At 44.3% G+C, this 26018-nt stretch overlaps 1 protein-coding gene across 6 annotated transcripts in view; it reads right to left on the bottom strand.

The window, feature by feature from the left end:
* The window catches only part of MBNL2 (muscleblind like splicing regulator 2), a 149323-nt gene extending 130007 nt beyond the window's left edge, over positions 1 to 19316 (bottom strand). For 2 of the 6 annotated variants that reach the window (XM_064493018.1, XM_031466230.2), the window contains exon 1: positions 19089 to 19313. The gene's annotated coding sequence lies outside the window, so the exon portion shown is untranslated. Of the gene's footprint in view, positions 1 to 19088 lie in introns of all 6 variants that reach the window. The other 4 variants (XM_031466228.2, XM_031466232.2, XM_064493017.1 and 1 more) reach the window with 4 other exon arrangements.
* Positions 19317 to 26018: the final 6702 nt, after the last annotated feature.

The following is a 26018-nucleotide window of genomic DNA, read 5'->3' on the forward strand; positions in this document are numbered from 1 at the left end:
GTGCCTGCTCCCTACCTTTTCTTATCTCTAAACACCCTAAAGCACAAGGAGCAGCATAAGGACATGGCTTTTAGGTTTCCAAGGATACTTTTTGCAGTTGAAGTTTCTGGAAGTGTAGGAACATGGGTGGTTTTGCTAAAGTCCTACCCATTTCACTGCAGCCAACCCTGGATTGAGAAAGACACCTTCTCCAGATTGTGGGAACATAGGCCTTTCCTTCAGGAGGCATCGGAAGTGTCCTGAATCAGGCAATTTCCTTTCTGTGGAGCCCCATGTGTGCGCACAATAAGAGCTCATTTCCTCCTATTGGCTTTTGTTTGAATGGTTTCCTTTGATATGGGATGTCTTCCGCTCTCCCTCCCAGTTATCTAAATCCAGGCATCCTTCTCAACCCAAGAGCCACTCCAGTTGGAGTCAGGCCCAGCTGGTCTAACTCTGATGGCCTTTCCTTCCCTCCTGCCTTAGATTAAGAGTTCGGTGTCTGGGGCCCTTAATCCAAACAGAGTGACAGTCAGGGTTCTCCACTGTGTGTGCCTGTATGCATGTGTATTCAAGATGTGTATGCATATGTTGCACACATGTGTCTGAACACCTCAGTGCTGTTGCTGGCTACCAGACATCCTTGTTTTGCTTGCTTTCCATAGCCTCTGTGGACAGGCACACAGTTGGATTTTAATCGACACTCTCTGAATGGAGGAAATGAGCCTTTTGAACATGACTCATGAGGAATTTGAAGATCTGCAGATACACTAAGCTGAAACTGAGACTTCTCTATCCTGAGTATCATAAATTTCTCTTTGTGCTCCATCCCCTATTTTTGAATTTCTTTTTCACTTTTCTGATATTTCTCCCTGTGTATTGATCAAATGGACTCTATACCACACTTCTTTCCTCCTGTTTGTGTGTGACCCAGATCTCACAACCTGGAGCACCAGCAAGCACCTAACTTGTGAAAATTCTTCTGCTGTTGATGGCTTCTCGGTGGGAAAAAAAGGACATGCAACATTGAGCCTTCCAACCCAGGCAACTGGGTCACTACATCCAGGAAGGAGGGAGCGCGTGGTTGCAGGAAACACCTTGGAGTAATCCTTGCTTATTTATTCTCTAAGCAACAAAGGGCCAACCTTTCCTCAGGGACCAGAGGGCCAGAATGGACTGGCAGGTGTCAGAAGTGTATTGGCGCCTCAGAGAAAATTCATTCATTCACTCATTCATTCATGTCCAAAAGTTCAAGTTTAGGTACTTGGTCCCCATATGAGCAAGCTACCATCTGCTTGAACGACCTAAAAAGGGCTAAGTGGGGACAGAATCAATTTTATCTTTGCCAAAACAGCTCAAGGCATGGGCTACCACAGAGCCCCACGTTCACACGTGCACTACATGAAAACTTCTGAACGTGGCCCAGTCCTCCTGTTTTCAAAAGTGATTGAATTCCTCTAGTCCAGGGTAACATGTTCCAGTGTCTTCTATCCTACCAAATAGAAGTGTTCCCAAAAGTCTGGTATCGCATGATTTTGTAGAATATAAAGCCTTCTTGCATTTTGCTTCTAAAACAGTAACATCTTTGTGAGTAATAACAAGACTTTAAGAAGTTGCAGAAATAGTTGTGGTGAAGCACCTCCTCTGCCTGGAACCGTTTAGATGGTCTGTAGCATTAACTGGGGATTAGTCCTCAAAAGCGTCACGTTCACCCAGAGAAACAGTCTCAAATATTCTGTATTGAGCCTTCATTCTGTGTAGGATGGACAGCTTTTCACGTGGGCAATCTCAGGTAACACTAGCCATCACCCAAAGGCGTGGGTATTACTACCTTCATTTTAAAGATGAGAAAACTGAGATTCAGATACATTCTTTAATTTGCCTAAAGTTGTGCATCTAGCCTGTGGCACAACCAGAATTTGTATGCAGGATTTGAATTGTCTCTGAATCTCTTTGCCAGGAGGTCTAGTAGTCATTTGTGTTCAAATCGTTCTGTGGTTTTGCAATAAATGCAGATTCCTGGGCCCCGCCCCAGATGTCCCAAGTCAGAATCTCAAGAGTTGAGGTTGAGGAATCTGTCATCTATTTTTTTAAACAAACTTCCCAAGAGTTTGTGCAGCCAATGAAAACAATGTTTGGAGTAACTGGTAAGGGCTTTTGGAATGGGTTCAGAGAGAAAAGGTACCTTCTCTCTTCTCCTGAGTTTAGAGTTGGGGGTGGGCAGCAAATACAGTGCAGAAATCTGACCTTGTCCCAGTGGCAACAAGAGCTCATCCTGGCCTTGACTGTGGGCATGTTTATCTTTTTCTCAGTTTTCAAGTGGCCCTCAAGGGCGAATAAATAGGCCAATCCATTTTGTGAGATGTGCTGGACACTTCGTGCAGCTGAACACAACCAGAAGTGTCTGTCCTACAGCAATTAAGCAGCTAAAACTTATTTTAAAAGTTAGGGCACTCCAGATTACTCCCCCGTTTATGCATTTCGCCCTCAGTCTCTCTCTGCCTGTTGCCTTCATCAGTCAAAGCTCTTCTCTGGAGTTTAAGTGAGAAAAGAGCCCTGGCTGAAGGGGTCGGGGTTTAGCTGACCCCTCTTCAGTACTAAAGACAACTTCATAGAAATGTGTACAACCTCTGGGGAGAAATGCATTCTCTCTGCATCTGTGATAGAAACTGCTGGGTGTATTTGGGTGGATGATGGACTATGGATTAATGTAATTATGACTCATAGCTAATAATCCTCTATAGAAAGGCCTGTCTCAATTGTAAAATACTGTAATCATTCAATTGTGTCCCACAAACATTTTTTTTTTTTGCCAACATTTTTTGAACACCTACTTCTTACCAGACATTAGTTCAAGTTTAAATTCCATGGGGATTCCTACAATAAGGAGGCTTTAAAAATATTCCACATGTGACATCTCTACGGGCAGATTCTGTTATTTTGGAAAAGAGTGTTAGTCACATGGATTATCTTTTTGCTGAACCCAGTGAGATGAAGGAAAAAGCTAAGGCGAATGATAAAATAACATAGGAAGAACAAATAGCATTGGTACAGAGCTCTAGAAAGAAGCAGCAATCATTGAATTTTAGTTACGCCTGCAGTGATGTAAAGCCCATCTTTAATTAGTAATTGGGGGGTCGATGCGGTTGGCCTCACCCCACTACAGTTATTTTGAATAGAGTAGGATTCCATTGCAAGGCAAGGCATCTGGAAGTCTCCCTAGAGAAGCATTTTGACCTCAACTTACACCTTCCTTCAAATATATCTCATGTTTTTCACCTTTCCCGTCACAGCAGAATCAGACTTCTTCCTACAATTTAAAAACCACTTCTCCATGGTGGTCTCAGCCCATCCATCTGCTGCAGCCTCCTTGGGCTTGAAACTGCACCAGGTGCCATCTGCCAGCCCAGCCCACCTGCCCCCAAACCTACACAGTCTGATCTTAACCCTGCTTCCCTTCCACTTACCTCCCCTTCTCCTTTGATTGCTCTAAATATTCACACCCCCTCCCTGAATGTGTGGACTTTCCACTCCCCCGGTACCTTGCTGTTCAGCTGCCCCTTCATCAACCCTTCCAAAGTGCCTCCCCAAGGTCGGGGGGCCGTCTTCACTCCCGCGCATCATGGTGCCTGCCTCAGTCCTCATCTTTACTGAACTTTGTTTAGGATCTGGCATTAGTTTCCACTGTCACCTGGTTTTAGGAAACCCTACTCCACATCCCTACTGCATCACTGACCGGCGTTATTTCTACAACATAGTGAACAGCACGATCTCTTCTCACAGATCCAAAGGCAATGGGAGACGTCCTGAGGTCCACACTCCTGTCCCAAGGAGCCCCTGTCCTCTGAAATGCCCTTCACATTGGATTTCTTTACCAGCAAGAGGAAGTTCCCTTAAATGTAAACATTCCCCAGGGCTGTGCCATCAACCATTTTCCAGATCATACTTGCTTCCTTAGCAATCTCAGCTCCTTTCAGGAGTCCAGATATCACTCCTGTGTGGCTGAACCCCCCCGTACATCTAGCTCTGCACTCTGAAGAAGCCACCACCTACACTTACACTTCCATGAGGACATTCCAACGTCACTTCAAACTTCTAGTGACCAGAACGAGCCTCATTACCTTCCCCTTCCTTCTGCTTGGCTCTGTCATTGGCAGGACGAATATTCCGAGTGACCTCAGGTCACAAACTCCCTCCTTCTCCCTCGGCTTCCGCAAGTCCCGCTGGTGACCTCAGGGCGCTACTCCCGCATGGGTGCATCACGCATCCCACGGAGTCTCGCTGCCACTAGTCCAGCTCACGCCCTCATGACTCCTGGGTGCCTGCGATCCTTGGCTCTAAACTGTGCCCATAGAATTCTCTCCCTAAAGCAGGGTCTGACTCCATCACTCGCCTGCTCAAAAACAGTGGGTGGCTCTCTGCTGCACTCGGAGTAAAGTTGGAAATCCACAGCTTGGTGCTCAGGGTCCTCAACAGTTGAGCCCACGCCATGTAGTTTAGCCATGTCCCCGCAAGTACTCCGGAGACTCTGCCCCTTGCTCCAAAGACACCTGCATGGCTGCTCCCCCAGTGCATGGGCAGCAGTCTTGCCCTTCCCTCACAGGCCACATTAGAGGCTGTCTCCTCCAGGAAGCCTTCCCTGACTCACCTGGATAGCAGTTAATCTACAGCTGAGGCAACTTTCGCCTCCCTCGTGGCACAGATTACCTTCACCGTGGCAATTTATTTATATATTTAGTCTGTCATTCCAGAGCATAAATTCCATAAGAAAAAAGGAAATGAGGAAAATTGGAGACCTACTTCCTTGACAAAGCATTCTTTTTCTCTATACACTTTTCTGTAGCCAAGAAAATGTTACTAAAGTAGACACATGTGCCCAGGCAGAGCAGGTGAAGATTAAATGAACAATGGCCAGCCCTCTCCCACTGACCCCGGGGCTTTCCCGGTATGTAGGGCACTTCTGGTACATTGTTTCACCAAATCTTCACAAAAATCCCAGGAGGGAGGTGCCATGATCACTTTGACTTGTGCCAACCAGGAGATCAAAGTTCCAAGTGACTTGGTAACTTCTGTTCACCCTTCACAGGGGAGCCCAGGATTCAACTCCACGTTGATGACCTGAAAGTTCTGGGCTCTGGCCATCTTCAGCTGCCCTTTTGAAACCTGCACTCCCTTGAAAGGGCAAAGGACACTGTCATCTGTGGTCTCCAGGGTGTTCCTTCCACTAGTCTTGACTGCCAAATAGGATTAGAAAAAGAAAACAAACAAACCCAAGACCCTTGAAGCAACTTTCACGTGTTTATAAAACATAAGAAAAACAGGGAGAGAAAGGAGATGCTTCATACACTGTGACAAAGCAGCTTCTTTATTACTACCGTAATTATCATTATCATCGCTCATTATTGTTTAACACTGATGGTTTCCTTTCAAGTTTGCATGTGAAGCATTCACTTCCGTTGGCCCAGGGGTAGGGCGATAAGGGGCTTCGTGGTTCTTGTTGTTAGTGGGAAAGCAGCTCCACCAAGGAAGCCCAGAAGGTCAGAAGAGAAACAGGCAGGGAGGCGTAAGTCGAAACCAAAGAAGGAAATAGGGGTACCTTCCAACTCTTTCTCCCTTTATCTGATAACAGACAGTGCCAGGCAACCAGCTACTTTTTTTAAAAATTTTTCTTAAAGGCAGGAAAGACGGCATCTCCTAAGTGTCCAGCTCACTGGATTGCCACCAAGCGAACACACTGCGTCGCCCACACCCAGAATGAGAAGTAACCTATTAGCAGGACCCAGGAGGCCTCTTCGACATTCCTTTCGGTCACACCTCTCTTTCTGCAAAGGGTGACCTCTCACCCTAACTAGCCACGATGTCTAACTAGCTGGTGGCAATTTAAAGTAACCCTTTGACTGTTCTGGCCAGGACAGCATGTGTTCTTTGAGAAGCCGTTTCTGGGCAGCAATTGCCATTTCAAAGCAGAGGGGAAAAAAAAAAGTGCGTGTGAGGGAGTAATTTTCTGTGTAGGAGAAAAGTGTTTCTAATTTTCAATCCTGAAAATGTGAGGGGAAGAAGGAAGATGTGAAGGAGGGAAATAAGTCACTAAATGCAGCCTCGCTCTGGTTTCCCCATCAGAAGCTGGACGCATTCCAGCGACATGCCATTTTGAGAAAGGAAGCAAACAGAATCGCCTTCTCTACCTGCCTCAGCCTTGGCCGCAGCAGGTCGGCTCCGGCTCCCCGAGCCTTCAAATATGTGGCGGGGTCGCTGGTTATTATTTCATAGCCCAGTGTTCACCAGAAGCCTGATACTGTATTGAACATATGGTTTTGATTTTTTTGTCGGCTTTGAACCAGCGAACAAGATGGAGAGTGTCACAAACCTAACTCCAGGATTTGCAGTTTCTGCCAAACTCTGAGGGGGAACTAACTCCCACAGCAGCGCCCGTCCTGCTCCAGCAGCTTCCAGGGGTCCGGGGAGGACCCACGGACGGCACTGGGCCAAACTATGGTGGCACTGGCCCTGGACTGTTGACCTGATGAAGCATGCAGGCCATGTGGGAGCTTCTCCATGACTTTCTGCACTGACTCTCATGCTGGAAGGAACAGATCAGAGCATCAAATAAAAATCCACAGCCACAGAACAATTCGCTGAAGACCCAACGCGTACCTGGCTAAGGGGCTAACATTAACACAGGGATCCACAGCGTTTAACAGCAAACTTCCCCAACTTCGCATCTTGTGTTTTTCGCCCGTCAGCGTTTCCAAAAATCATCACTCCTCTCAATTACTTTTCCTGATCAATTATTTAGTGTGGTCTGGGTTATATGACATCAATTTTCCCTGGGGGGAGGGTGGGGGTGAATTCATGCTCCCTAGCGGTCAGTTGGAAAATTCGTAGTTTTAACTAAAAAGGCAAATTTTTAGCATGGCAAAGAATGCTGGCTGGGTTTAGAGGACATTAGAGAGATTAGTAGTAAAGAAAAAAAAAAAAAGAACAGGCAATGTTGTGATGGAAAAGGGGCCTGGGGGCCTTCAGGTTAAATATCCACCTAGGAATTTTCCTAAGAAAAACTGGAAGGTTTATCTCAACTCAAGTTTTAACGCCTTAGAACAGGCTTTCTCTACATGCATCCTGGCCTGCAAGTCGGGAAATGGTTTACCAGCCCTCCCTCCCTTCCTTTGTTTGCTCAGGGTGTCCCTGAGTAGATCTGGCGGAACTGAGGGAGAAAATCCTTCCTGGTTTCTCCCTCTCGGAGGAAGGAGGGCAGGTTGGTGCCGTCTGCTGTTGACTGGAGCTGGGATTAATTAGTTCCTTCGGTGACCTTGGCATCTACTGATGACAGAGTGTGTCTCGAAGCTGCTGAGGACCGTGCTGAGAGCCACAGAGACACTCTGGAGGACTCAGAGCCACTGCTAAAATGAGCGCCCTTTTGTTGTGCCACAAAACAAACATGACAAAACAACAGAAAAACCAAAAACATGTGGTTTTCCTCAGAAAACTGCCTTAGAGTGGTATTCACATCGTGCGACTATTACCGGCTTATCTATCTTTCTATCGTCTACCTACCACTCTGTGTCCATATATATATTAATTTATATCTATAGTTATCTACTTGTGAGTATATATTTATCTAAATCTTTATCTACCCATCTCTATCTGCATATAAAATACTAATCTATATATTAATCGAAATCTATGCCTGTATCTGTCTACATCTGTATTTGTATTAATCTCTAGCAATGTGGGTGCATTATACATATACATACATATCAGTCTAAATCTATCTGCCCATCATCTATCTCACATCCATCTTTCTATCCTTTTATGGGAAGTTTTGCAAGTTAACGCCCAGGAGCTTGCCAGGTATTTCCAGAGGGGCCTAGAGTCTCTTGCTGGAAGGGAAGATGACTTTAACCCATTCCATGAGGTGGGGAAAGATGTCTGGCCCTCTCTGTCTCACTTCCACCCATCAGCTTTCCCCTACGGCGCTCAAACCTGAGCCAAGCTGAGGGGAAGTGGAGAGCCGCACCCCCGTCTTGATCACAGCCGGTTCCGAGTTCCAGTATACGAGCCATACGGGCCAGCAAGTGACAAAGCTGCCAGCAGAGCTCGGGGGTCTTAGGCTGCATAAACAAAAGTAAGATTCCTGCAGATAACAGGAGGTGCCAACTGCTCCTATCAGAGGAAGCTTGTTTGCTACCTTGGAACACGGGACAGGGCATTTGACGGCCTAGGGTCACTCCAAAGGTCTGAACAAGGGCTGCGCAGTGAAGGTCATGGGGAGTCACATTTCATTTAACCACAAGGAAAAACTGTATAACAAATTGTTACATTTGTGTGCATTGTGGAGTCGTGATGGTCCCACATATAGAGATGGACGAGGGCAGTTAGGAGCTGCTCGGCAGGACTGCGGGGGACGGCGGACACGAGCTAGATAACCCCTCCGGTCCCTCCCAACTTGGGATTCCCTCCTGCTTTGCATCTTACGTGTGTGTCAATGGGGCGGCTCTCAGAGAGCAGGGGCCCTCAGAAGCTGGTGCAGTGTGCAGAGTCCCTCCACCGCCTCTGACGTGTGTCCCCACAGCTCCCCGTTCTGACACCTGGGCACCCAGACAAAGACGCAGTTGGAGTAGCAGGCAACAGGAAGCAGAGAGTTAAAAAGACCAAAGCTCTCCGTGGGTCCCAGCAGCCCCAGAGGCTGCGAGTCCCTTTGATCCTGCCTCTTAATTGCAGCCCAGTTGCAACAGGGAACTTTGAAGAAAAGAAACGGGGAAACTCTAGAGATAGGGTTTGTTTTGTTTCCTGAGGGGATGGTCTTTGTGGTGGCTGCCAGGAAGCTGACACTTTAGGGTTCAAATGATGAGCTTCCTAAAGGGGCAAATAAATCGTCCTTTCTACCAGCTAAGAGTCAGGTGTGAATAGAACCCCAGAGACATGGGCATCTGTGTGCTATTTAGTAGGGATGCCAGGAACAGCCTTGGCAGCGAGAAGAAAACCCGGGAAAAGAGGGCACGGGTCAGCTCAGGAGCCCGCAGAGCAAGAGAGAAGGGCCGCCTGCAGCGCGCGCACCGCCAGACAGGAGGACCGCGTGCCCTCGCTGGAGGACGGGTGGCACACGAGAGCACGAACAGCCCTGCACGTGCAGAGGGAGCTCGACACAAAGAAAGAGATTTCCAGGTTCTCAGAGAGGGTAGCCAAGCCACCACAACACAAAACATCTCACTTCTGCACGGGCCTCGCAGCTGATCACGCGCTTTTATGTGTCTTCGACCGAAAGTATCTGGAGGAGACCTCAGAGGAGGTCTTTCTTGAAGCTTCGTCCTGCCCGCACACACACACACAAAGGCGACTCAGAAGTAAGGAAGAGGCCCACGAACCACAACAAACGGTGGAGGTGATGCGCGAGCCGCCCCTGGCCATTCCCCAAGTCCCTCTGTGAGGAGGAGCTCGTGGCTAAAACTGAACTCGTGCCCGCACAGTCTGCCGGTAATTGCTGGTTCGTGTTCTCTTTAACTCCTTAGTGAATTCTGCTAACAGTCATGTGCAAATGCAAGAGCAGTTTTTCTAAAGCAGACTCCTTTTGTTGCTCCCCCTAGGGAAGCACCGTTAGAAGAGGTCTGAGTGTTTGGAGACCCCCACCTCCTCTCACAACTAGAGTTTCACCCCTTCCTCTGTCACTTGTTTGTGTGTGACCTTGGCAAGTAACTCTGCCTCCCTGCACTTTCTTTGCTTCGTGAGAAGGTTTTACTGAGTACATAAAGCTCTCAGCGGAGGGCTTGGCATACAGTAGGCACTCAATACACTCAATAAACACTTGTTTCCTTTAGGTCCTAAAAGGTTATTGGTAAATTAAAAATGCGTAAAAATACCGGCCATCTGTGTGTGGACTAAATGGGCATCTGGGCAGGGAAGACTTCCTCTAAATCAGGTTAGTGAGACTTCTGGCTCTAGGAAAGAGGGTCCACATGCCGGACAAACAGAAAAAATGAAGGCCTTGAGGGGAGGGGAAGTCAGAAGGACACGAAACAAGGTCTAAGGCTGTCCACAGGCTGGCCCGGGCATTGCACTTAAGCTACCACGTGACATAGCTATCCTTTCTAATGTCTTCACTCATATCTCAAGACTTCAGAATTAGAACTTTTAAACAAATGCGGTTTTAATTGCACATAACACTTCTTCTTTACTCTTCCTATTCTGTGGAGAGAATGAGGGGAGAATGGCATTATCTTAAGGGAAACAAGTTTGTCAGAGTTCCTGGAACTAATCCCTGGAGGGTGTGAGGACTGAAGAAGGCATGTCAGACTTGCAGGCCCCAGCTCTGACCACCATCTAGAGGAGAGCCTCTAAGGCTGATTTTGAACACACATATTTGGTAGGAAAAAAATATCTCTGGGGCAGACATGTAAACAAACACCCTAGGCTTCCTTGGAGGCGGTGAGCAAATCTCTTGGGGAATTGGTGAAAGTCTTTGTCCACAGAGAGGACGCCATCGCAGGCACAGGGAGGCATCCACAGACCGGCTGTCTGTGGCCAGAGAGCTGCTAAAAGCAGCTCAAGTACCCACCGTCACGCCCTGGACCACAGCAGCTTTGGTACAAGGCTGTGGGATAAGTCAGCTGGACCGCAGCTCCACTCTGAGCCTGGGCAGCTTGGAAGGGCCTCCTGTGTTGAGCAGGTAGGTCCTGGCCCTCAGCCCTACAGAGCACTCCTTGAAAACAACCTTAGACCTAGAGATCCGCTGCCACCTACGTGTCCACTGGCAAAGCCATTGTTTTGTTCTAGAGTGTCATCTTCATCACCTGGGAGTTTGTTAGGAATGTGGAATCTTGAACCCCACTCCAGATCTACTGAATCAGACTCTACACATTTAATTAGCTCCCCAGTGGTTTGCTGTGTGCATGAAGGTTTGAGAAGTGCTGTTCTGCTGTGCTCACTGTACACATGGGAGCAACAACCATTTGCTTTCTTTGGATAGTGTCTCATTTTTGTCAAAGGAGTCCTTCTGGCTGGGTTCAACTGACACCTGTGAGATCCAGGAATAAATAAACCCTGGTCTTTGATGATAGGAGGCCAGTGTCCAGTGATATCTCCAATCACTCTGGAATTACTGTCCTAACCACTTGTACCCTCAAAATGTGTGTTTTGAGATACAGATGCATACGTCTTGACAATTGTTGGTTTTAAATGCTTTCTTTTGGTTATTGGTGAAGATTTACTTTTTGAATAGTCGACTATATATGTACGTGAAAGATACAGGTAGGAAATTCTCCTTATCCATCCAGCATTCTGTGGCTCTAACCGTGGCAGTGAATCGGCGGGACCACGGCCGAGCACTCATATCAGAGAGGTGACGTGGGGTAGGACAGCGCCGTGCAGGAGGCTGCACTGTCACCCCTGGGGACCGTGGAGGCTGTGGGATGGCACTTCCCAGTTTCTGTTACTCATTTTCTGATGAACAGTTTTGCTCCTCTGTGGGAATCTATTTTCCTGATTCTTTGCTGGCTCTTATTCCCTTCTGGGCCCTGGGAGTCTTCCCCAAGTCTCGTCCTTGGTCCTCTGCCTGTCTCTACTTATGCTCCCTTCTTCTTGGGGGAAGTGAACATCCCTGGCCTCAACAACGGCTTCAATGCAGGTGTATCTCAGTTTACGTTTGCAGCCTGGGGCCTAAGCTGTCATTTTCACTTGTCAAATGCCTACGGGATTTTCCACTTGGATGACCCAACATTAGCTTAAAAACGCCATTACCAGACCTCAAAACTCAAACCTCATCCTCCCTCCCTCCCTCCTGGACCGCATTCCCACTGATTGGTCCCTTTTTCGATCCACCCCCATCTTCTGTAAGGGTCCCACCAATATTTTTCCTGCCGGAAACTCCAATGTCATTTTGGCTCTTCTAAGCTCTCACTAACTTCTATTATTTTTCCTTCAAGACGCCTCTTAGATTTGCCATTTTTCCTCCATCCTCACACTGCCATTCTAATCCAGTTCCTATTGCAGAAGTGTTTTGGCCAATGGTATCTCTTGTTACAAATTTCCTAACTTCTCACCCTACCTTCCAAGTCTCCATGGAATCCTTGTAAAGCATGAGATGAAAATGTAGGTAACAAAATTAAACTTCTCCACCTGGCCCTTCAGCTCTTCCATATTCTGACTTCCCCCAATTCATCTTAGCTTATTTCCCATTGTTCCTCAATGTTTAATCACTATTCTTCAAAGTTAAGTCCACACTGGTCCCTACATCACATCATGCTGTTCCTCCTTCTTAAGATAATCTTCCTTTCTCTCATTTTGACTATTGTCCTCTCCAAACTTTTTGGATCATGGACCCCTATCAGAAAAAACACTTTTGAGCAGGAACAACCATTGTAAGATTAGCTACTTATTCATAAATGTTATATTTGTATAACAATCATACTGTTACATTATCAAACATATGTGAAAATGGACATTTTAAAAGGGTGAGCTAAATAATATATAAGATGTAAGTCCAATTGTTTCCTTTCCTCACGTAGAGGATGTTCTTGCCCTAGGCCTGAGGTGTAGACATCCCATTTTAGAAACACCTGTGTAGACGAAGTAAATCCACTCAGAGCTAGAGGAAGTATCTCTTCCTCCTCAAAGCCCTGTCTGCTACTCCAGCCCAAAAGGAGTTCTACTTTCCTGAACTCTTGGGGTGTTTAAAATTACAAGTAGTAAATCATTGATATACTGTGTACTTCACCAATACTTTGTAGCTGATTAATTGAAGCTTGCATCTGGGATGCCAGAACTTTACAGATTTTTAAAAAGTAATTCAGTATCAATTTAAAACATACTGTCTTCCCAAAATCACTTGAGTTGGGCCTTAATCCACTCTGTAACATCCATTGCAAGAAAACTCCAAGTCAGACTACCCATGTACTTTCATTTAAAGACGTCTTATGTCATTAAATATATGCACAGATCCCCATAGTTTTGAGGACCAGCTTTTCTACTTTTGGGCTAGGGAGATTTTTAACACATTGCTTAACCTCACTCAAATTTGGTTTTTATTTAATTTATAAGATGGGGACAAAAAGGGGACTTTGTGGCCATGAAAAGAGAGGATAAGCATAAAAACAGAAATAATACATGGTGTAGACCGTACTAGTGTTATTACCCCTGGTATTTATGTATTATAGTGTAAACTGTACAAAGCACATCTGAGATTTCTAAAATAATCAACCTCCTACCTCTTCCTGGAATTTTTCTTTCTTTCTGCAAATGAATTATTTTAATTTTCTCAACTTTATTTGCTCAGCTGAAAACAAAGTGTTGCCTCCCTACAGAACTTGGAGGTAGGACTGCGCCTGAGTTTAAATCCTGGCTCTGCCAAGCACTAGCTGTGGGGTCACGGGTGTGTTACAGAAGCTTTCAGGACTCCTGGCCGGCATCAACCTTGGGGGGATAACATTAAGGTCATGACGTTCTTTTAAGAGATTTCAAAAGACAAGAGACGTGTATAAAGCACCTAGCCTTAATAGGCTTAAGAGAACTCCGTGAAATGCTCTCATGGGCAAATGCAATACTTTGAATTTTGGTTTCAATGTTGACTTTGGTTGTACCCTGACCTGCGAGCCACTTACAACCACTTATGAATTTTATGTTCTAGAAGTACCTCCCTGCCAGTTATATGCAAACTGTCGATGCTACTGGGTGCCTGGGTTGGGGCATAAAGCCGGTATAGGTTTTGTCCCCTAATGTCTTCTGAGCAGTCGGAGCTGAGAAAGCGAAGCCCATCAACCTCTCTTCTTGCTCTGCTTCTGCACCTAAGCTGCCTGCTGAACTAGTTATAAATATACTTGTCATCCAAGGAAGCATTTGGGGACAGGAGAAAGTGACATGCCTTCATGTACCAGGGGCAATTGCCAGTTTTTCCTGTTCTTCAAAATTCAAATCAATTAACCGCTGAAAAAAAAATCAATGAATAAAAGTTTTAAAAATCCAGTTTATAAGTCAGCTCCACCAGGAGCTTTACCTCGCACATCCTCACAGGAGTGCTCTAATTTTAGGCTCCCAATTTTTAAACCTTCTATTTGAACGGTTAATTGAGATAATGTCTGTGAAAGCCCTTTGTAGAGGGTATACGGAACTATACATATGTTAATTATCCTTCTCCAGGCATTTGTGTGCTGACCTGTTCTTATCTGGTTTGTAAGCATCTTGTTTCCCAGCGAGTGTGGACTGCAAACTGCTCAGGACCAGGGAGTCTTCAGTGTTTCCTGCCTCCTCCCACTGTCCTCTGAGGTGGCTCACCACCCCCAAAGTTCTTCCACAGCAGCCAGCTTGCCTAGATGCTCATAGACCTGAGAACCTGCCCATCTGTCTGCTAAGACGCATCGCTGAAAATAATTCTTGAGGCTCGCTTACATCCTCAGTCTCCTCTCCCAGGTCTTCCCAAACTAGGTCCCCTCCCCTGAGGCTGGTCTGCACCCAGAGAATATGCACTAATTTTGATGTTAGAGTGAAAAGCAAAACAAAACAAAAACCTTGTGTTTAAAAAGGGAAATAGATTTTTTTTTAAAGTAACTCTGCTTCAAAAGGGGGCAGGGGTAGTTAATCCTCCAGGGTCAGGAATCAGGTTTCCTCACCGGGATGGGGATGGGGATGGTGACATAATTGCAGGGGCTTCCCAGCCACCTCAAGGCTCAGAAGTGTGGAAGAAGGTCTAGGATTTCCTTTTGTTGGTTGGTGGTGAAGGCTTTTTAGACGATGCATCCTGTTCCCGAGTCAGCTTGGGGCTAAATCTCAGCTTGCTGACACTGGGTAACTGTTCTCAGTAGCCTAATATTTTGAGATTTTTTTGTAGCATTCTTGAATGCCTATGGTTCATCTTACATCTTTTTATGCCGTTTAAACAGTATTTATGCAGAGAAATATAATAGAGGCGAAGAAAGTACACATAGGTATTTAAAACTCACAATCCTTTCTCTTGTTCACCTCCCAAACACCAAAACTATCTCAAACCTACAATTAATGTCTGATGGTTAACAAGGTTAAATTAACGTTAGCCAATAAAGTTATTATTAAAGTCCTTGAAACTTACAATTTGGCATCACTTCCTTCTGTGTTACATTTTGCACATACTCCAAGTCAGGTATCAGGTTATTGACTTATTCTAACCAAACAGCCAAAGCTAGAGAAGCCAAGAGGTGTTTAATAAACACTTGTTGACTGATTGATGGAATATCCCGACCTAGAATCTTGTAGACAATGCATTCTTTGTCCAAGCACTAAGGTGAATCGGTGGGTCCACTTTTATTACCAGGGGTTTCTGCCATATTGAGGGGAGCAGGCCAGCCGAAAACGTATCCATCAGCACTGTGGCTCAGGCTGACAAAGGAAAGCCCCCGGACTTACCTTTCACACCTGTTCTCACTCTCGGCACAGAGTGGGGACTAGCTTCCACTCGGCAGCGCCGAGCAGTTGGGGGCAAAGGCCTGATGCGGCCCGGCCATGACACCACCATGGGCTCCCTCCTACGACTATTATCACTAACAGTTTGTGCACATTAAAAAAATAATAATAGTAATACAACACCACCACTCAAAAAACAACAGAGCTGAGTAAAAAGCCAGAGGAAAAACAGTATTCTGACTAATTTTACAAAGCCCAGTTCAGTCTTCCGCCTCATTCTTCTGAGAGAAACCAAAGCCTGAAGTAGCAGGTTCCTTGCTCCCCATAGCAGTGGACATCTGTGCCCACTGGGTCACTCCAGAAAGGGTGCCTGGCCCGTGGTATCTTTACTTCTCTTTACAGCCACTTCCCCTCTTTCTTTCTAGGCCTTCAGGTTGGGCCTCAGGCAGGTTTTATGAAAAGAGCTAAGTGTCCGGTCCCCTGTTCTGCTCTGACCCCAGAGTTCAGGGTTCACCTGGCCTGACTTTGGACCTACAGCTTTCTCTGGACTTTGCCCCTTGCTGTCACTGGTGCTTCATACCTCCCCACCTTTCCACAACGCCCCTCGCCTCCACTGCCCACCTGCCTCCCACAGATGCCAGCTTTCTCTTCCTGACACGGCAGTAGCAACTGTTTCTGACCCTGCCAGCTCTCCTGTGCAGCTGGTCCTGGAGCTATTAAAGCCCCAAACTATGTTTTCAGCAACCGACATGCCCTGCGGTTGTACCACCTCTTCATTAATCAGAATCCTTTACCACTTGCAATGTGACCAACCTCCTTCTATGTTGATAATATGTTTTGTCATTTTGGAAAATGTAAACAAACCAATACGCCTTCCTGTGTTGTTGTTGTTGTTGTTTTTCCTTATTGAAGTATAGTTGACATACAATACCCATCTTTTCTTGTCATCAGTAGAAAAGGACGGGAAGAAATGAAGAGAAAATGCCTGCAGGACTGAGCCTTATCAGTCTCTCATAAGGAATTCTCTTAAACTCAATACCTAAATCCTCTTCTCCCAATTCTTGCCTGGAATCTTGAGTACCTGATCTTGAATCTCTCTGGCACTCCCCGAGCGGGACTGGCTGGAAGCCATGTGATATTGATTTGTTTTTACCATAGCAACAGCAAATTAAAACAACTAGCAGGGAGAAGGCAGGCTGTTAACCAGCAACGCTACGTAACCGGCAGATTTCACAAGCGTATTTTTCTCCTTTCCTCTCTTATTCACTCCACTTTCACACATTTAATAAAAAAAAGTCAAAGCAAAAAAATCACGCTAAATGCTTTGGGCACTACAAGGCCTGTGTTTGAGAGGGTCTGGTTTGCACAGCTTCTAGTATCTCGCACAAGATCAATGAAGAAGACGCACACAGCAACGCTCTGACTTCCTCGGAAATTTTATGTGTTGGTCTAAGGATAAATAGCCTTAGGAAATTTACATGAACATTAAGTAGAATGAAGCGTTCTGTGTATTGTGACTATGTATCTTAATACCCTAAGGTATTTGTCAACAGTTTCATTAATACGGAGGTTCTATCCCTTTGTACTTTAACCAGCTCACTGTGTCAAGAGACAAATAACTTGTTTTGTTTTTTTTTTTGGCTACAAGGTCAAGGCCTCTCAAAATGCTAGAAGTATGAGGGAAAGTGTAGGAAGTATTCAATTCTACTAAGAGAGAGGAGAATTGGGATGGGTGTTTGCTCAAGGTACATAAAACAAGCAGCCTTGAAGAGGATGCAAACTAAAACTGGGAACTCCCAAGAACTCCAGTCTGTCCTGATGGAAATTCTTTCCCAAAAGGCTCCTTATGAAAAACTAGCCATCCCCGATCTCTACGACCAAGGCTGCCACTTGTGACCCAGGATTAACTGCCTGCAGTCCTGGACTGCCCTTCCTTGGGGCCGTCTGCACTAGGACATGGTGTTCCTACCATCACAACCAGCCATGAACTTGGTGGCATCACCTGGGTCCTAAAAAGTGGCTCCAGGGGAACCAGGAATGCGGCCACAGGGACTGTCGGCCCAGGTGGCAGCGCTGGGTTGCACCGAGGGGAGGGGAAGCTGGGCCAGAAGCAGAGCCAAGCTCCACTCCCTGCCGCTCTTTGTCAGCACAGCCAGAACCCTGCAGAAAAACCGCTCTGACCTGCCCGACGTGAGGAGGCAGGTAGGAGAAGATGCCCTATGCTGGAGGTCGGTTTAGGGTTTAGAAAGGATGAGAATCTGAAGACATAACTTAAGACCTGCCAAGTGAGAGTTAGAACATTCCCAGCCAGGACGTAAGGAAATACTCGTCTCCACGAGCTTGAATAAAAGAACACACAGCAGAAATAGTTGGGAGATGACGTCAGAAGTTCTGGGCTAGTGTCCTGCACTTCTCCTTGAAAGTAAAAACAGTGGATCTAGAAGAATCGACGTGGCATTGCCCTTGTTTCAAGGAGTACTCCTGCTCCTTACAAAACAGGCAGGCTAGCGGAAGAAACTTCATCTTCTTTAGAGGTTATAAGAATGTCCTCCTTTTTTTTTTTAACACTTATTATCCCCCAAATGCAACTATTACTCAATTAACAAATATCTTTCCACTTAACCTTTGTCTTTGAAAAAGACAGTCCTGTTTCATGAAGAACATTCACAGTGGTGGTGGTTAGGCAAGTCAGATTTTTTTTTCCCTTTGCTTCAGTGCTTGCTAACTATTCTAAAAATGTTACACATTTATTGTAAACATATGCTTCCGAGGCCTAACAAAAAAGCACAGTTTCCTCATGCCTGGCAGAAATTTAAAACGGAAAAGGGCAGAAAGAATTCTTTAACAAATATATATCCTTTCCTTCTCTTGGGCCAAGTGTGTTAAAAATAAATCTTCTCCATCATTTCTCACTGCTGCTTCTCGGCAAGAAAGTTGATATGGTTCAGCACAGTGAAAACACAGCTTTAAAAGCTAGCCTGCCCTCATTAAATTATTCTGCTGGCTGTGTGTTCTCATTAAAAATGCATAAAGATCAGATAATTGCAGTAAGCATTATTAACCCAGCTTTACTTTTGAATATAATGGTCCCACTTAAAAGCTGGAAACAAAGGCTCAGACATGCCAGAAAAAGAAGTGTAAACATTGAACTACAGTATCGAAAACTTGTCAGAAAGCTACCTCTTGCTAGCTTGTTAAAAATGTGCTTTGGAAACTCAATTAAAGCCGGGGCATTATGGAGCTAGGTAGGTCCCTAATTTCTAATAAATAGACTTTTTTTTTTTGGCTAAACATTCAATCGATGATTATTTACCATGAAGTTTTTTTTTTTCTTTTCCTTAATTACAAGCCTGTTTTCAAATAACAGGATCAGTGTAAACTTTATGTATTTGGGAGCTAACGATGGCAGTATGAAAATTTTTCTGTATAAGAAAATAAGAATGCTCCCAAGAATTCAAATGGTTTTTGGTGAATAATCAATGGACCTATTCTTTGAATAAAAACCCGTTTTATGCCTCACCCCAAACAGGCGGCATAGATTCACGCTTTGCCATTTCTTTTTCTCAAATCAAAATGTTACGTAAAACTCCAGGGTCCCCTGAAAGTATTACATTTGAATTAGTGGAATCCGGTTTCCCTGGCTTCCCTAAGCAACACACACGGAATGCAGCATACTGCAGCAAACTCTTTAAACATTCAAAAAAAAAAAAAAAAAAAAAACACGGAGGGGGGGATGGTTCCCCTACCTTGTTTAGCTCTGCCTCGCCTTCCTTTTTACAGTAACCCCAGGAACATCTGGCAGAATCAAGCGGCCGAGGCTTCTCCGCTGCATCATGAGGAAGAAATTTCCATGTAAATAGTTCTCATTCCCTGTTTATTGTACTCTGAGAGCCGTCTGCCGTATCTGGAAATTTTTGCCTTCTGATGATGAAGCAAAGACAGTCTAAACTCTGTTGCTGTAAGCTGCAGCCCTTCCTTCCGACAAATCCCTCCCAGCCGCGGGCAGCCAATCCCCAGCCAGTTCGTCAGCCCTACTCGTCTGAAACTGGCCCTCATAGGATGACTGACACAGCAACACAGCACTTGCAGTGTGTGAAAACAGTGCATCCATACTGATGAAAGAGGAATTTCCCTCTCAGAAGAAAGCGATCATCGCACCAAGACAAAGTGGCACATAATTGGCAGAGCAGAGAGAGGGGTAGCTCTGGAAAGCACCCTTGAAGACGGCCAGCCCAAAGCTCGTGGCTGCCCTGGAAAGACTTTGAAAAATACCAAACTCCGCAGATTCAAAAGGAATCCAGGTTGTACATGAAACTGAAGTCCTTGTCCCACTGGACAAAGCATATATATATATTTTTTAAAGGGAAAACAATTCAGTGTCTGCCGTGGAAATTAATATACCTTACAAAAAATGTACATGTGATTTCCATTAGTGAGGAAGAACCTGTGAGCCCAAGTGCCCATTCAAAGTCAAAACATGCCTCTATACCTCGCACCGCTTTCCTGCATAACATCTGTTACTGTGGAGGTTAATTACTGCAGCCCGTGTATCTTCTGTCTAAGTTTTCAATTAGGGAATTCTGAACAATAAAATTGGTATCTATATTTAACCTTTTTGTGCTCCTGGCAGGCTCCCATGAGAGGATTAGATATGTGTTCACCTAACCCTAAGGTTTCTTAGGTGCCGATTGATAAATACAGTGTATTGGTCCATTTTGTCATTAATGAAGCAACGATTACAGGAAGATGTTTACAGCTGAATACACATGGCAGGTGATTCAAGGGGTGCCATCAGGTGTGACTTCACAAAGGGTGGTCTGGAGGTGCTGAACTTCCCTGAGATAAAGCTAGAGAAGAGAAATGGAAAGGTTAGTAAGGGTTATTTATTTTTATCCCAGTCAACGGTACTCCCTTTTGAAAAAATGTACATGGCATTTAGAAAATGCAGAAAGTATACATTTTCCTTCCACTAAACACAACATTTTGCATTAAAAAAAAATTGTGTCATGATTACATGGCTAGACCAAGGCAGGAACAAAGCCCTATTCATCTGAAAGTTTGAACCCAATGCACTATTGCTTATAAGAAACTGTTCAGTGCATCTGTAATGAAGTAACAGTTGGGGTGGAATGTAATGATTTCTTTTGATTTGGCCAATTGCACTTTAAAATCACAGTGTTTCATATGATTTGTAGGCGATTTCTTCAATAGAATATCACACTTTATTCCCTTCAAATTTTATAATGCTCTTTTTCATCCCAATGTAAATACACCAACTACTTTCATCTACTATAATTTTTCTGGAAATTTAAATCACCTCTGTGGTCAAACAGGTAAAATTATTTTTAAATATCAATATTCTTAATATTATGCCGCACGTAAATGGGATATCACAGGTTTATGAATACCCTCTTCCCGATCCCCCTCTGATTTTGACTTTGAAACTACCTTTCCCATAATTTCAACCCTGAAATCATAGTCTTTGACTCAATCTTCTGTTTTCATTCAATGAAACTAAATCTGGTTGATATTTTCTTTCTAGCTAGTTCACAACTCTGACCTATTCTCTGGCTAATACAAATGCTAACAAGCTGGCTTCTGGGACTCAAGCCTCCCCACGTTCAAGCTCCCCTGTTGCCAGACAGGTTTTCTGAAGTCATGTAGCATCATGTTCCTTTCATATTCAATTCTTCTCTCTATAAAATCCAAATTACTGACCTTCAAGGTCCTTCATAATCTGGGCCCTCCCTTTCTACTCAGCTTTTTCTATACTGTTTTTCTAAGTGAATTTTCTGACGGAGCCATGACTTAATTCTCCAGGGCCTCGCTCCTACATCCCATCTTCAGATCTGACTCCCAAGAGCTTAACTTAACAAATTTTTACCTAACCTTTAGACCTCAACTTACACCTTCTTTCTTCTGTGATGGTTTGCCTATTCATCCTGTCTTCTCTAACATTCATTCTTCCCCTTTAAAAGCATTCTGCACTGTCCATTTTCCCAGACCATTAAACCCTTAGCAATGAGTTGATCTTCCCATCTCAGAAGGCTAGGCTTGTGTAGTATATTAATTAAGATAATGTACCTAAAATGTCTATACAGTGGCTGGCATGTGATAAATGCTCACTAAATGATGGGTATTCTTATCTTAATTTCTACATTGTTCATTGCATTTAGCAAGATGCCATGCACAAACTCACTGATTGCATGACTCATGTCTCAAGAATTGATAATATATCCACCTTGCTGCACCAGCCAAGAATCTGGCAATCATTCTTGACCCTCCTCCCCAACCACCCTATGAAATCTATTATCAAGGCCTGTCAAGTTTAGCACCTAAATATTTTGTAGTGTTTCACTCTGCTCCATCTCCACCAATGGAATTCTGTCCGAGCTATCAGTGTCCTTTACTATTGAAATAGCCTCTTGGCTGGTGTCCTGCATGTGTTCTTGATCCCTCCAATCCCTTTTCTGCATATCAGCCAGAATAATAACCAGAAACAGAATTTTGATTATTCCACATTTCTTTGCTATGAACTGAACTGTGTCCCCCAAAATTCATACATTAAAGCTCTAAGCCCCAATATGTTGGCATTTGCTGATGAGGCCTTTAGGAGGTAATTAGGTCATGAGGGTGAGGCCCTGGTGAAGGGGTTAGTGCCCTTATAAGGAAAGAGGTTGAAGAGAGAGATCTTTTTGCTCTCTCTCAGCCAAGTGAAGACACCCTAAGAAGGTAGTCATCTGGAAGCCAGGAAGGGAGCCCTCACCAGAACCCAGTGATACTGGCATGCTGACTTCAGACTTTCAGCCTCCAGAACTGTGAGAAAATAAATTTCTATTGTTTAAGCCACTCAGTCTACATGGTATTTTGTTATGGCTGCTTAAGCCGACTAATCTAATCTTCAAACATCTTTGAGTTGTTCTTAGGAAGAGGCGTAAGTTCTCAGAATGGCCTACAAGGTCTTGTGCTATTCAGCCCCTGCCCACCTCCCTAGCCTAATCAGAGGCCATTTCTTTGGGGAACGCTTCCCTGACCCCAAGATGAGTTCACATCCACCTGTTGTTTTCTCCCACAGCTCTATGTACCCTATGGCAGTGCTTCTCAATTTAATATGTATGCAGATTCCCCCTCAGGGATCTTGTTAAAATGCACATCCTATCTTAGTAGGTCTCAGGTAGATACTGAGATTCTGCTCTGCTAACAAGCTCCCAGGTGATGCTGATGCTGCTGGTCCGTGGACTGGTCTTTGAGTAGTAAGATTTTATAGATGTTGTTCACTTTACAGCACTTTTCACAGGGTATGGTGACACATTTATTTGGTTAATTACTTAAGATCCATCTTCCCAACCAGCTTGTCAGTGTCAGAAGTCACCGTTGCCTCTCCAGCATCTAATCTAGGATGTGCCTGGCACACAAGAGGAGATTCTCAATAATAAACGTGTGTTGAATTAATTGATCAATACAATACACTGCAGATCCTAGCTGGACTTTCTTCTTTTTTTCTTTTTTGTCCTCCTCCTCTGCTGTGTTCCTAATTCAAGCCCCCATCACCTTCTGTCTTTTCTTTACCTCTCTGCCTCCAATCTTGCCCCTGACTTCTCACTCCATTTGCAACACCACAGCCAAACTCATCTTTTGAAAACAACAAATCTTATAATGCCACTACCTGCATAAAGTCGCTCAATGACTCCCTATTATCTTCAGGGTAAATCTCTTGCCTAATTCTTGAGTATATTCTCTTACTACTCCTCTTGAACTCACTTCTCTCCTGCTTCACAACTAGTATGACTGGTTAGTTTACTAATTTTAATTTTAATCCTTAGAATGTGTTATGCCCTTTCTAATTTAGAGACTGGATTCCTTCTGCATGAAACATCATTTATTCATCTTACACCCATCTAACATATTTCCATCCAACATTTAATGTGACAAGTGACATAACAGACATTTACTAAATAGTAGTTGAATGGTTAATGGATAAACTTGAAAATGGCACTAGTAACAAAGTGGCAAAGACAAATTCGGGTTCTTAATAAAGATTGATAATGAAGCCATAGAGACAATGGGTTTGGTCCATATATTTTAAAAAGTTCCTCTAGAGAAGGGAAAGGAGAAATACTATAAAAGCCAAAAGGCGTATGCAGTTCTGAGATCATCGCCTTTGCTGGATATACCAAAATTCGCAAGACAAGAGGAAAATTAACCGTTAATGATGTTTAAAGTGGAGGTGATTTCCATAGAAGCAAAGTCTGCCTTTGAGTGGAAATGGATAGGTGTCCTAAAACAGATGGAAGTGCTGAATTTCCAGAAGAGATTGGCTAGCAAGGAGACGCTGGTTTACAGCAAGAGAGAGATGAGACAGGAAGGTGAGTTGCAGGTGGGCCAGGTCTATGACAATTCAATCTTAGGGCACATTCCTCTCTCAATAGAATATTTCTACCCAATACTTCCCTACTTGGTCCTTTAGTAGATCCTGTTTTTTATTTTATTCTGGTTATTTTATGTATAGATCCTATTGGAAGTCCTTTGAGGGCACAGACCATGCATTTAAGTCCTTTTGTATCCTCTACAGGGCCCAGCATGAAGCAGTGCTGAATTAATTTTGGTTGATGGATATTTATTTATGATTCTAGAGAAAATTTGCATACTTAGAAGAGACTGGTAGTTTTTTTTTTAAATATGGGAGTTGCTGAAAATGCAGAAAGAAATAGAAAATTTGTTTTATAATTGTTAGACAAAAAGGTAGTGTTTTCAATTAAATCTATCACAAGAAGTTCAACTAGTTCCTAAATTTTCTCTGTAAAGCCAGGGGCAGTAGGCCCTGGGAACAATTAAGATTAACATTTCTGGGTTAGAAAAATAAATTTCATAAAGCATGTAAATGAGATAATGTTGAGAAACCCATTGCATAGAACATGGTAAGTAATAAATACTCAATATATGTTGAGCACTACTATTACCACTACCGCTGTTATCACCAGCAACATCATCATCATCTTTAGTTTCTAGAATTCTAGCAAGATTTCACTGAGGAGTGAAAATGTGGTGATGGATTAAAGTAGGGATTTCCAAACTTTCTCGGTCTGTGGCAGTATTTTTTTCCCACTGTGCTCTTAGCCCAAAAGAAACACCTTTTATTAAGTAATTAGGTCCTAACAACTTAGGGTTTGTTTTAACAACTTTGCAGCTGATTGAAAAGTTAATACCAAAAAGTCTGAAAGAAAAAAACTATTTTTATTTCATTCTTAAATAACCCTAATTGGTTAAGAATGAAATATTTATAGTGGATCGCGAGTGCCTGTTGGGCACTGCACACAATTCTCAGAGCTTGAAATAAGATTGAAAGCATGGCTCTCATTTCCTGTTCCACATTGATTTTTGTGTGGCACTTGGTTTCTTCTGAGCAACTGCTGAAAGTCCAAATTTGCAGATATCATTGAAAGGAATGTAGTATGATTCTAGTATTGAAATTGAATTACCTTGAATTAGTTTGCACAGCATATGACAAATGTTAAATATTGCTGTGTTTCCCTCTGGAAATATAAAACATCACATGGAACCCCTGTGAGTTCACTGCAGTCTCCCAGGGTGACTCATGGTACGGTTTGGGAACCATGGCACTAAGGCAAGAGTCCCGACAGGCTGGCCAACATCAACCATACTCATTGTCTTTTTTCTGGTGTGCTAGTTGCATCAGGCCTCCTGTCCTGAGGCCCAAGGGCCTTTGACGATGCAGAGACAAGGTCAGGATGCACCCAGCCCTGAAACTAAGGTCGTCTGAAAACAAACTTCTGAGACGTCAGTGAACCTTATGGTCCTCCAGTATTTCAGATGATTCAGGGGCAAAGAGAAAAAACCAGGATGGGACAAAGTGGATACTGATGCTGCCAGCTCTTCCCAGGGAGGGGGACTTGCCAGTGACCATTTGCCTTTCAAAATGGTCAATTCTGAAAATACGTGCAAAGAAGAAACAGTGAGTCTTTTTCCTGTGATTCCTCTCCATTATGACGCGGCTCAGCCGCATTGTTCTCCTAGGCCAGCCCGGCTTCCCTCACATTTACTGTGGGTTTCACTATAATTTGACTCTCCACACATAAAAAAGGGGGAGTATTTTTTGACTCTGTCTCCACCTCCTTATGGTAAGGTGCCATTTTGGACAGAGCAAAGAATGCTTCCAACCTGAAATGCTGGAAGGTGCAGGCATGTGCTCCCCAGTGGATCACCTGGAAGATTTTCCGTCTACGGCCTCCTGCTCATCTTCTGACCGAGGGGACCAGCTGGCCTGGGGTCCAATAGCAATTGGGTGGAAGGAGATCTACCCACTTTGCTCTACTCCCCTTTCTTTTCCAGAGCACCTTTCGTCATAAAATATAATCTACCAGATAGTCATTGTTTGCTGTCCCTTTCCTCTGCTGGAACGTAAGCACCCATGGGCAGCAGGCATTTTCTGTTTTGTTCATTAGCACGTTTTAGGTGCCTACCACAGCACTTGACATACGGGGCTGATGATAAATACTCGCTAAATAAACGAATAAAATATGAAAGGACTGAAATATGGTGCAGGGTGAATAGGAAACTGTGTTTGAGACACAGGGCCAACCATTAAAGCTGGAGTGGTGCTTCCTAAGGGCCTTCCAAGGGTCATTAGAGCCACATGTGTGAAAACCAGGGGCGAA

The sequence above is a fragment of the Camelus dromedarius genome, chromosome 13 (assembly GCF_036321535.1).
Source record: "Camelus dromedarius isolate mCamDro1 chromosome 13, mCamDro1.pat, whole genome shotgun sequence".
Classification (NCBI taxonomy): Eukaryota; Metazoa; Chordata; class Mammalia; order Artiodactyla; family Camelidae; genus Camelus; species Camelus dromedarius.